The following is a 12635-nucleotide window of genomic DNA, read 5'->3' on the forward strand; positions in this document are numbered from 1 at the left end:
TGTCACCACAATAAAAGGAGTGCTCTGGGGAGTCTGGCTGAGAGTCTGACGGAGGTCAAGTGGTGGGACGACACTTGGCTCCAGCCAGATCTCCCTCATGCATGAGTGAACCAGAGAACTTTGGTGCCTTGAGTCTTGCTTTTTGCTGCGTAGCAGATTGTCCTTAACGTTCCAGCGAATAGGTTTATGCTACAAACCTATCATTCCCCATCACATTCATCACCTGTTCCTCTGGTGTCTCTGATTGGAGCACGCAGGTGTGTGGAGCAGAGTGAAATCACACACCTAATGCTGTTTTATTCAACCTGGATCTTAGAAGTTTTGATTAACATTAAACATCGTTTAAACTGTATGTGTCTGTATCATGGGATGGATACACCCTTAACAAAACAAAGAAAATATGACAAAACCAAGTTTCCCCTCATGCTGTCGGACGCGCCTCGAGGAACCAGCTCCATTTAAAACATCACAGTCAGCTGTAAAGTGTCGTTTCAGTTTTTATACAACGTCAAAGAGCTTCATGTTTGAACAATCAGCTTATGAACAGGAATAAGAACTGCACGGTCTGGTTCTGGTTGGATGCAAACAAACAGCTGTGTGTTAATCCAGCAGCAGGACATGCTGGAGGATGGAGCTCAGCTGAAACGACCCATGAAGTCCTCACCGACTCTCATGTTTACCATCAGGACCAATCCCTGCAACTGAAATATAATCTACTAAATATCAGAGTTGAGAAGGTTGTGTTAGCGTGTGGTGAGTGCAGGATGGGGAACTCCATCCTAACGACAAATTTCATTTCCTTAAAAAGGCATCAAGAGAAGCTTTGAAGGTAAAATGAAGGTTTTAGTGTGAAACTGTTTTATCACAGCTGCAGGAAGCTGCAGATTTATGAATACACAGAAGGATTTAGTTTCACATATTTCCAGACAAAGCCATAAATGCTTCTTAATCAATGCCAGTAATATACTGCTTCCTGCTTTTAAGCTTGGGCGAGCCGTAGATGCTGAAATATTGCACCGTTCTTACAAATAAAGCAAACAAATGAAGAAATGTATTTCTATGATCTTACTCCATGGCCACATTCATACATGTGAAAGTCTCCATCCTGTGTCCTTCACTTATCTTCATCCCAGGTGTGAATTGTTCACGGGACTTAAAAGGAGGACGTGTCTGTGGAAAAGCCTCCGGTCAACCTAAACTCCTCCCTCATCAGGACACAGAAGAGCCGCTGAGGCAGCGCCTTGGAGTACGCTGCTGGTCGCGGCACACAGGTGCGCAACAAGATCTCCCGGCCTGCTGGAGGAGGGAAGTCTGGTACTCTGCTACTTCCCCCAGTTTGCTTCTTGTCAGATCCCAAGTCCTCATCGACGGGCGCCAGAAGGGCAGCCTAAAAGGGCAAAGGTCAAATGTTAGCAAACAGCAACCGATTCTGAAGAAATGTGCTGTGTGAGGTGGACACGTGGATATTCAGAAGTACTGTAACCGAGTCTCCCACAGAGACCTGATCCAGACTACAGCTCACAAACACAGCTCCTCTACTAACACCTCACTGCAGCTGCACGCTGCTGATCCTGTCTGTGATTAGAAATGATTTCAATAAAGTAAAACAGAGGCTCGTTTTCTATGAGCGTAAACAGGGATCTCTGTTTCAGTCTCAGTGTAACAAACATGTTTACTGAATAAGTCTTTCAGTAAATATGTTTTTGTTAATTCAGTAAAATCTGCAAAGATGACTTGTACTGTTGGCAGCAACAAACAGAGACAGAGTGTGGGACAGACAGGAAGTCAGGACACGTCTATGTGCTTCACAGTGGGACTAGAACATGAACATTTCTACACACACCACAGGCAGCAACTGTGCAAACCTCCACGTCACCAAAAACACCCTGCAGGTCCCATCAGAGCAACGGCAGAGAAAACAGATGAAACATCTGTTAGAGAGAAAAACGCTTCGCTGCTTTCTTACCTGTATGACACTAAAAGGGTTTTGTTTTTTTAATAATAAAGGCTTCATGTTTTACAGTTAAAGCTCATGCAAACATGCAGGCTTATTTGTCTGATCAATGCAAAAGTTCAAACATGTCTCTTTCAAGCCTCATTATCAGCTGAGATCATAGTAAAGACACAGACAGGATCCTGATCCATCTGTTCTTTATATAATTACTGTTTTTACTGTAATGTACAGTGGGGCAAAAAAGTATTTAGTCAGCCACCGATTGTGCAAGTTCCCCCACCTAAAATGATGACAGAGGTCAGTAATTTGCACCAGAGGTACACTTCAACTGTGAGAGACAGAATATGAAAAAAAAATCCATGAATCCACATGGTAGGATTTGTAAAGAATTTATTCGTAAATTAGGGTGGAAAATAAGTATTTGGTCAATAACAAAAATACAACTCAATACTTTGTAACATAACCTTTGTTGGCAATAACAGAGGTCAAACGTTTACTATAGGTCTTTACCAGGTTTGCACACACAGTAGCTGGTATTTTGGCCCATTCCTCCATGCAGATCTTCTCGAGAGCAGTGATGTTTTGGGGCTGTCGCCGAGCAACACGGACTTTCAACTCCCGCCACAGATTTTCTATGGGGTTGAGGTCTGGAGACTGGCTAGGCCACTCCAGGACTTTCAAATGCTTCTTACGGAGCCACTCCTTTGTTGCCCGGGCGGTGTGTTTTGGATCATTGTCATGTTGGAAGACCCAGCCTCGTTTCATCTTCAAAGTTCTCACTGATGGAAGGAGGTTTTGGCTCAAAATCTCACGATACATGGCCCCATTCATTCTGTCCTTAACACGGATCAGTGGTCCTGTCCCCTTGGCAGAAAAACAGCCCCATAGCATGATGTTTCCACCCCCATGCTTCACAGTAGGTATGGTGTTCTTGGGATGCAACTCAGTATTCTTCTTCCTCCAAACACGACGAGTTGAGTTTATACCAAAAAGTTCTACTTTGGTTTCATCTGACCACATGACATTCTCCCAATCCTCTGCTGTATCATCCATGTGCTCTCTGGCAAACTTCAGACGGGCCTGGACATGCACTGGCTTCAGCAGCGGTACACGTCTGGCACTGCGGGATTTGATTCCCTGCCGTTGTAGTGTGTTACTGATGGTGACCTTTGTTACTTTGGTCCCAGCTCTCTGCAGGTCATTCACCAGGTCCCCCCGTGTGGTTCTGGGATCTTTGCTCACCGTTCTCATGATCATTTTGACCCCACGGGATGAGATCTTGCGTGGAGCCCCAGATCGAGGGAGATTATCAGTGGTCTTGTATGTCTTCCATTTTCTGATGATTGCTCCCACAGTTGATTTTTTCACACCAAGCTGCTTGCCTATTGTAGATTCACTCTTCCCAGTCTGGTGCAGGTCTACAATACTTTTCCTGGTGTCCTTCGAAAGCTCTTTGGTCTTGGCCATGGCGGAGTTTGGAGTCTGACTGTTTGAGGCTGTGGACAGGTGTCTTTTATACAGATGATGAGTTCAAACAGGTGCCATTCATACAGGTAACGAGTGGGGGACAGAAAAGCGTCTTACAGAAGACGTTACAGGTCTGTGATAGCCAGAGATTTTCCTTGTTTGAGGTGACCAAATACTTATTTGCCACCCTGATTTACCAATAAATTCTTTACAAATCCTACCATGTGGATTCATGGATTTTCTTTTTCACATTCTGTCTCTCACAGTTGAAGTGTACCTCTGGTGCAAATTACTGACCTCTGTCATCATTTTAAGTGGGGGAACTTGCACAATCGGTGGCTGACTAAATACTTTTTTGCCCCACTGTAGAATATCATGGACATAATACACAGACTGCAGCCTAAATACTGCTAAAAACAGCCCTTTTTATTTTTAAGGTTTTACGTATTAACCTTTTATTATAAGAGTCACCTGATCCTTAGCAGGTGTGTATACAGAAATACACCAGGTCATTATTTAAGCAAAGCGAAGCCAAACTGCTCCTGTGTGACAGATGAAGTCCACCTTTAAACAGCATTTAGATGCTGTTATTGAAACTCGATTAGTGGCAGCACTGGTCTGTGGGCTGGGGACACTGGTGCCACCAGTACAGCGCGCACTTTTCACAGCGCCATCATGTGGATCAAACTGTATTCTGGGTCAAACCTGATGTTTTATCATTTACACTGAACAAAAATATAAATGCAACACTTTTGTTTTTGCTCCTGTTTTCCATGAGCTCAACTCAAAGATATGAAACATTTTCTACAAACACAAAAGACCCGACACTCGCAAGCAATGTTCCCTCTAAGCTGCGCGCGTGCACAATTGCGCACTGCTGGCACAATTGCGCACTGCTGGCACGGTCTCTGCACAGAAAATCTGCAAAGAAAAATCACCTGAATTGAAATTAAAATGAAAACTTTAACGATTCTGTTTTGCAGTGTTAGTCAGTGACTGGCTGCTCCCGTATGGGATCAGAACGAGGCCACCTTATCCCGTAGTCCAGCCAATCACGCGATTCACATTCGTATATACGCAGCTGATCAACGTGGCTGACAGGCTATGACAGCGTCCTTATGTGCGACACCGGTGTTTTAGCAAAGCGGCTGATGTGGAGTGAAGCCACGTTAATGACAACGTGTACAACCATTGGAGATGTGAGCAGGACAGACGGAACAACTGACGGACAAAGTGTGGACTTTATACCAGTTTTTGAATTGTGTTGATCGGCCACGTAAAACCAGAGTTATGATAAAATATCTGCATTGTTTGGTTTTCTTCCTGAATACTGTCGTTGTTTATATTTACTGCAGGAAGAAACGGTAAAAACGCCGTTTTATAAGGAAAACGCTCGAAAGCCTGTGAGCAAAAACAACACCAAAACAAACCCCCACCAGCCTTTCCTATTGGTGGAAAAATGCACCATGTCGACCAATCAAAAAATGATATGGCAACATGACATTTAGTTGTTTAGGAAGGGGGAAGTTTTAGGAGTGACGGCGTGTTTGAGATGCGATTGCCAAGTTTAGCACAAATCTTGTGTAGTTAGAGTGTAGTTAGTGTGTAGTTAAGAGTGTAGTTAGTGTGTAGTTAGTGTGTAGTGTAGTCAATAGTTTTGTTGTGTGTGTCAGAACAATGGTTTACAGGTGTTGCAGCAGTGACACATCTGCTGCTGTCAGGCCTGCAGGTATCAGGCTGTTGTTCTCCTTCATCTCATAGTGGACAGAAATTATTTTTTGCAGCGGCACAAATAATTTGTGTGGCATCAGATTTGATGCAGAACAGCTGATTGTTCTGCAAATAGTTTGAAATGTTTATTTAAAAAACACCTCGGCTGCATTTTTAGGTAAACAGCTGCAAAAAACTCTGTTTGCAAAACTCAGTTACTTTTTTGAAGAAGTCTTGTTGTGTAAAAGTATTCTTGGATGCTGGTGTGACCACAGTGCACACGTCTGCTGTTGCTCACAGTGGTCCAAGGGACGCTCAGGGAGTTTGTGTGTTCAGACACGTGAAACATTACAGGGAACATTGCTCGCAAACACTGCTCACAAATCTGTCTAAATGTGTGTTAGTGAGAACTTCTCGTTAGCTGAGATAATCCATCCCACCTCACAGGTGTGGCATGTCAAGGTGCTGATTAGACAGCATGAATATTGCACAGGTGTGTCTGAGACTGCCCACAATAAAAGGCCACTCTGAAATATGCCGTACATGTGTAGCACAATGACACACATGTCGCAAAACCAGTCAGGATCCGGTTCAGCTCATGGAAACAAAAGTGTTGTGTTTATATTTGTGTTCAGTGTAACAAATACTGAGACGTGTAATAATGTCGTGTGTTGTTCATCTGAGGATGCTGCAAAGAACCAGATTATTTTTATTATCCTGTTTGTCTGTTATGTGAACCTTTAGAGGATGTACCTTATAATGACTGAGTGTGTTTATCGCACTATGTTAAATGTAACTGTGAGCGACACGAGGCTTACTGCTCATGGTTACCTCATCAGTGGTGAAGTCAGCCAGCTTGATGCAAGAAACAGGAAGAAGAAAAGGATGAAAGAGCAACACACAGATGAAAAACAAAAACAGACTTTCTAACCGACAGAGCTGAAATCTGAACATGTCACCAGCTGCAGGAGGCAACGCTCTGAACCACGTCGTTCCTCCTCCAGATGGAGCTTTCACTGCCTATAGTCTCTTGACATACAATGGTTGGATTCTCCTATGATACTGTATCAGCTGAGCCTCAAATTCTTATTGTAGCCAGATGGGCTACTCGCCTTCCGTTGTTTTTCTTCTCTCATTCTCTCTCTCTCTCGCTCGCTCTACCACCCTCGCTCTCTTTCCACTGCACTCGCTCCTTGTATCAGGTGATCGGGTTAATTGGGAACCCACCTGCACATTGATTGCAGGGTGGCGCTAGCCTGTATAAAGCTAAGCCGATGTCTTGTTGGATTAATTCCTCCCGAGCTTCTGGTACGATACAGCAGTAAATGCTGGCGTACTGCGACGGACTGATCAGCAAGAGCCGATTATACGACAGCTACAGGTATGCTCTCGCTTAACCTTGGATTCCCTCCGAATACTGGAATTGGTGTTAATATCCTTTTCCGGCCTGTTGTAGCGCAGCAGTCTGTTTAATTCTGCCATTGCGGAGAGAGGTGTTCGTGGTATCTCCACCAATGAGAGTATAGTGCCTCCGGTCCTGGGGTAAGCTGTTAGAACTACTTTTATTAGCATTCATAGCTATAAGAGTTTAAGGTTACACTTATCTGTTTCAGGGTTCACTGCTGTACTCACCTCTCCATGGTAAATTGTCCAACCTAAATTGGAAGAGTGGACTGCCTTCTCAGTGGCTGTTGTGAACTCCTCCTTGGTGGAGTCTGCTGTCTTGTCTTGTTTTGTCTTATCTTGTTTTTATTAAGTAGGCTTACCTTTTTTTTGGGTTCGCCTGGTGTTCTATTTTACCCTGGACTGTTGCTCGTACCCACACTTCTGTGATCGGGCTGAAGTGATTCTCTGCCCGAGTGTCGTGCTGGGACTCTAAATCGCCTGGGTGGCCGGTCTCAGCCGGTGGGGAGCCAGACCGGCCTACGCCTGAGAATAATTATTACCAGCACGAGTGGTAGTTTGACCCGTGGGGAATAAGCCTTTCCCGTGTGTGTGTGTGATTTCTTTTATTAAAGTTATTAAAGTGTGTTTTAGTCTTTTTATGATTTGTAGCGAGCCTGACGCTCAGTGTCCTTTTATTCTTTTAACATACTTTTCTGTGTTTTATTTCAGTGAAGGAGGACGAGCCAGTGGCCCTGGGACCTCAGGTGGTGGGTCGTTTTCACACTTTCTTTTGTACAGCACTGGGTGGTCTGCAGTGATTCTTTTGGTGTGATTTTCTTTTGGTTCCACGGCTGCTGGTAAGTCCAAGTTCCACGATTGTTTATTTTTACTGTAGGACACTGTCAATAATGACGCTACATCTTGACTTTTAATATTTTATTTATAAAATATTATTTATAATATTTTATTTATTGCTATAAATAAAACTGTTTTAATATTGGAAGCCAACCTGCCTCAGTGTGCATCCTTGAATCTGTGCGGTCTTCTTTTATTCCTTTTATTTATTTTTCTTAAATATATTTCCTGGGGGTGTAATTCCCCTAGGTGGCGTTGTCAAGTTTATTTATTTTGTGCATAACCCCGCCGACCACTTGGTCACATACTTGGCGTCACGAACAGGGTGCACGTTTGAGGTAGATGTTTGGTTTTGTAAATTGTTTTATTTTTTTGCAACGAGTCTAGTTCACCTGTTTGAAGGCTCTATTTGTTTTAGAGTGTGATTATAGACAAGACAGCAGTATCCAGGTAGAAGGAAGAGTAATAGGATTTTAGCACCTTGCTGATTTAATTTTCTCTTTTTTTTGGGTCAAAATTTATTATGGAGGAAGAATTGCAGCAACTTAGAGACTTGGTAGCGCAGTTAAGGGCAGATAATGAGCAATTGCGCCGGGATGGGGGCGCTGTGCTCGAGTCTGGTGGCGGGGCCGCGTCGTCCTCTTTCGTACCAGCTGGTTGCGTACCAAATGTTGGTAGCCAGGCCGCCGTTACAGAGCGTCTGGTGGTGGTGCCTAGGGACCGTAAATGTCCCATGTTCAATGGTAGAACAGGCATCAATATAGCTGAATGGGTCGAAGAGGTTCAGGCATGCATGCGTGCCCGGCACCTGTCTGTTGCTGATCAAGCTTTCTTTATTTTTGACCATTTAGAGGGAGAAGCAAGGGAGGAGATCAAATTTCGCCCTAATTTAGAGCGAGGGGATCCTGTTCGGGTGTTGACCATTTTAAAGGAACTGTATGGCAATGCGCAGTCCTATGTCACTCTGCAGCAGGCTTTCTTTTCGAGGAGACAACGGGAGGAAGAGACTTTGCAGGAGTTTTCCTTAGCGCTAATGGCTCTGATGGAGCAAGTAAAACAAAGTGCACCTGATGGTATGCGTAACGCAGAGGTGCTGCTCCGAGACCAATTTGTAGAACATGTTGTTGATAGTGGTCTCCGCAGAGAGCTTAAACAATACGTTCGCCGTGTGCCCACTGCCACCTTGTTAGAGGTGCGCGGGGAAGCAATTAGATGGGAAAGAGAAGGGTTTTCAGGCGGTGTTCGCGACCGTGGCTATTCTCAACCATCGGCATATGGTTTTCAGTGTGGAGTGCACACTAGCCCTAGGTTCGCTCCTGTTGGTACACCCGAGTCCGAGTGGCGTGAGCTAAAGGAACTCCTAAAGCGCCAACAAGAGCAGTTAAATCGGCTCACTGAGACAGTGGCTTCTTTACAGAACCCCCGAAGAAGTGTTCGGCCTTCACGGGCTGGCTCGGTGATTTGTCGCCGGTGTCAGCAGCCAGGACACTTTGCTAGGGAGTGCACTGGGGAGCGGGCTTCACGCCGCCCTAGAGCAGGTTCTGATTCAGGCCCTCCTTACGCCGCAGTTGGCAATCATCTTCCCGCTACCCAGTCGGAAAACTAACGCCATCTGTGCTGCAGAGTCACAGTTCAGGTGGGGAGTTCACTGGCTCACAGAAAGATAGGATTGGCAGGCTAATTTCATCGTGTCCAAAGATGGATGTGCTTATTAGTGGGGTAACTGTCCCTTGTTTGGTGGATACTGGGTCCATGGTTTCCACCATCACAGAAAGTTTCTTTTTGGCACATTTTGCCCCTTGGGGACAAGAACGCCTTCAGTCATGTCATTGGCTACAGCTTCGGGCTGCCAATGGGCTTGCCATCCCTTACATTGGCTATTTGGAGCTCAGTGTACTCCTGTGTGGCAAGGAAATGCCCTCTTGTGGAATCCTTATAGTGAAGGACCCTCCTGGGGCTACGCCCTCTGTCCCTGGCATCTTAGGAATGAACGTAATCCGCCGCTGTTATCAAGAACTGTTTGGGGCTTTCGGTGGCTCCTTGTTTAATTCTCCTTCTGTGTCACAGGCACCGAGACCAGTTTTGGAGGCCTTACATCAGTGTCACCAGTCTGCAGCCCAAGCCCCAGAGGACCCTGTCGGTACCGTTAAGGTACAGGGCCCGCGGGCCGTGCGGATACCTGGTGGTGTTATGCAGCTGGTGGCCACTACTTGTTCTCAGCAGTTGTCAGGTCAGGCTGTGCTTTTTGAACCTTCTGAGTCCGGGTTGCCAGTTGGGTTGCTGGCCTCTCCATGTTTGGTTCAGGTGGATAAGGGCGTTGCCTACATCCCAGTCACCAATGTAGGGACAGCGGAAGCTGTTCTCCACCCGCGGACCCGTTTGGGAGTGATAAGCAAAGCTACTGTTGTTAGCCTCCCTGCCGGTGTTAGCGAGGAACACTCTTTTCCCGTTACCGTTTCCTCCCATACAACCAGCAGCCCTGCTCAAGAGATGGTGGATACGATTGACCTGTCTGCTCTCGCTGAGTCAGAGCAACACGAGGTACGGTTACTTTTGCGGAAGTACCGCTCTGTTTTCTCCACTTATGAGGGAGACTTGGGCTGCACAAACCTCATTTCGCACGACATACCGCTACTCGATGACGCACCTGTCCGGCAGAGGTACAGGCGAATTCCTCCTTCTGATTATGAGGCTGTCAGGGCTCATATCAACCAGCTACTGGAGGCCCAGGTAATTAGGGAAAGTAGCAGCCCTTATGCCTCTCCCATCGTGTTGGTCCGCAAGAAGGATGGAAGCCTCCGGCTGTGCGTTGACTATCGTTTGCTGAATAGCAAAACAAGGAAGGACGCCTTCCCCTTACCTCGCATCGAGGAAAGTCTGGATGCCCTAGCTGGCGCACGCTGGTTTTCTACCATCGACCTGGCCAGCGGGTACAACCAGGTGCCAGTTTCTGAGCCGGATAAGCCCAAGACCGCTTTTTGCACGCCGTTTGGCCTGTTCGAGTGGAATCGTATGCCATTCGGGCTGTGCAATGCTCCTGGTACCTTTCAGCGCCTAATGCAGAGGATGTTCGGGGATCAGCAGTGCCAGTCATTACTGCTGTACCTAGACGACATCATTGTGTTCTCCTCGTCTGTCTCTCAGCACCTGCAACGGCTAGAGATGGTGATGGCAAGGCTGCAGCAACAGGGGCTCAAGGCTAAGTTAGAAAAGTGTGCCTTTTTCCAGCAGAAGGTTAACTACTTGGGCCATGTAATCTCCTGTGAGGGTGTCTCGAGATGTAGCCAGATGGGCTACTCGCCTTCCGTTGTTTTTCTTCTCTCATTCTCTCTCTCTCTCGCTCGCTCTACCACCCTCGCTCTCTTTCCACTGCACTCGCTCCTTGTATCAGGTGATCGGGTTAATTGGGAACCCACCTGCACATTGATTGCAGGGTGGCGCTAGCCTGTATAAAGCTAAGCCGATGTCTTGTTGGATTAATTCCTCCCGAGCTTCTGGTACGATACAGCAGTAAATGCTGGCGTACTGCGACGGACTGATCAGCAAGAGCCGATTATACGACAGCTACAGGTATGCTCTCGCTTAACCTTGGATTCCCTCCGAATACTGGAATTGGTGTTAATATCCTTTTCCGGCCTGTTGTAGCGCAGCAGTCTGTTTAATTCTGCCATTGCGGAGAGAGGTGTTCGTGGTATCTCCACCAATGAGAGTATAGTGCCTCCGGTCCTGTGGTAAGCTGTTAGAACTACTTTTATTAGCATTCATAGCTATAAGAGTTTAAGGTTACACTTATCTGTTTCAGGGTTCACTGCTGTACTCACCTCTCCATGGTAAATTGTCCAACCTAAATTGGAAGAGTGGACTGCCTTCTCAGTTGCTGTTGTGAACTCCTCCTTGGTGGAGTCTGCTGTCTTGTCTTGTTTTGTCTTATCTTGTTTTTATTAAGTAGGCTTACCTTTTTTTTGGGTTCGCCTGGTGTTCTATTTTACCCTGGACTGTTGCTCGTACCCACACTTCTGTGATCGGGCTGAAGTGATTCTCTGCCCGAGTGTCGTGCTGGGACTCTAAATCGCCTGGGTGGCCGGTCTCAGCCGGTGGGGAGCCAGACCGGCCTACGCCTGAGAATAATTATTACCAGCACGAGTGGTAGTTTGACCCGTGGGGAATAAGCCTTTCCCGTGTGTGTGTGTGATTTCTTTTATTAAAGTTATTAAAGTGTGTTTTAGTCTTTTTATGATTTGTAGCGAGCCTGACGCTCAGTGTCCTTTTATTCTTTTAACATACTTTTCTGTGTTTTATTTCAGTGAAGGAGGACGAGCCAGTGGCCCTGGGACCTCAGGTGGTGGGTCGTTTTCACACTTTCTTTTGTACAGCACTGGGTGGTCTGCAGTGATTCTTTTGGTGTGATTTTCTTTTGGTTCCACGGCTGCTGGTAAGTCCAAGTTCCACGATTGTTTATTTTTACTGTAGGACACTGTCAATAATGACGCTACATCTTGACTTTTAATATTTTATTTATAAAATATTATTTATAATATTTTATTTATTTCTATAAATAAAACTGTTTTAATATTGGAAGCCAACCTGCCTCAGTGTGCATCCTTGAATCTGTGCGGTCTTCTTTTATTCCTTTTATTTATTTTTCTTAAATATATTTCCTGGGGGTGTAATTCCCCTAGGTGGCGTTGTCAAGTTTATTTATTTTGTGCATAACCCCGCCGACCACTTGGTCACATTATGATCTCGAGCTTCTTCAGTCTCAGTGAATCCTTAGTTGGCTCAGATGCATCATCTGGTGTTTGAGTGTAACAAGGTGGTTGTAACACAAAAGGAGTGTAAACAGGTGAGTGTGGTTTGTAGTGTAAACTAAAGCAGCGTGTCTAACCAACCACATCTCCATCGCTCCACAGCTGCTGAGGGAGCTACAACCCTCATTCAGCCTTTCACAGACATACAGCAATGAACTGTATGAACAATAAACTTTATTCATACACACAAATCCCTTTAGGGTTGTGTCAGCGAGGGCAAACGTGCCGCATCAAATACATGGAGCTACAAGCTGTGGTGACCCACTGTCAGTAAGGGAGCTTTATTACACACACACAGCATCACAACAACAGTTACCTCAAGCTGCTTCTATGTTATAAGGCAAAGACCCTGCAGTTACACAGGAAACATTAGGTGACCATCTGTGAGCGACAGTGGGAACCAAAGCCTCTAACATCCATCGATAGATGAGGGGCAGACGGACTGAATGCAGAGA

At 45.7% G+C, this 12635-nt stretch overlaps 1 protein-coding gene across 1 annotated transcript in view; it reads right to left on the bottom strand.

Moving 5' to 3' along the window:
- Positions 1–830: 830 nt before the first annotated feature.
- The window catches only part of LOC146683848 (rab3 GTPase-activating protein catalytic subunit-like), a 34727-nt gene continuing 22922 nt past the window's right edge, over positions 831–12635 (bottom strand). Inside the window, exon 8 of the transcript XR_014917625.1 lies at positions 831–1387. The gene's annotated coding sequence lies outside the window, so the exon portion shown is untranslated. The remainder of the gene's footprint in view (positions 1388–12635) is intronic.

The sequence above is a fragment of the Copadichromis virginalis genome, linkage group LG22 (assembly GCF_057382275.1).
Source record: "Copadichromis virginalis isolate Kocher_CV1m ecotype Utaka linkage group LG22, C_Virginalis_male_GT1.1, whole genome shotgun sequence".
Lineage (NCBI taxonomy): Eukaryota > Metazoa > Chordata > Actinopteri > Cichliformes > Cichlidae > Copadichromis > Copadichromis virginalis.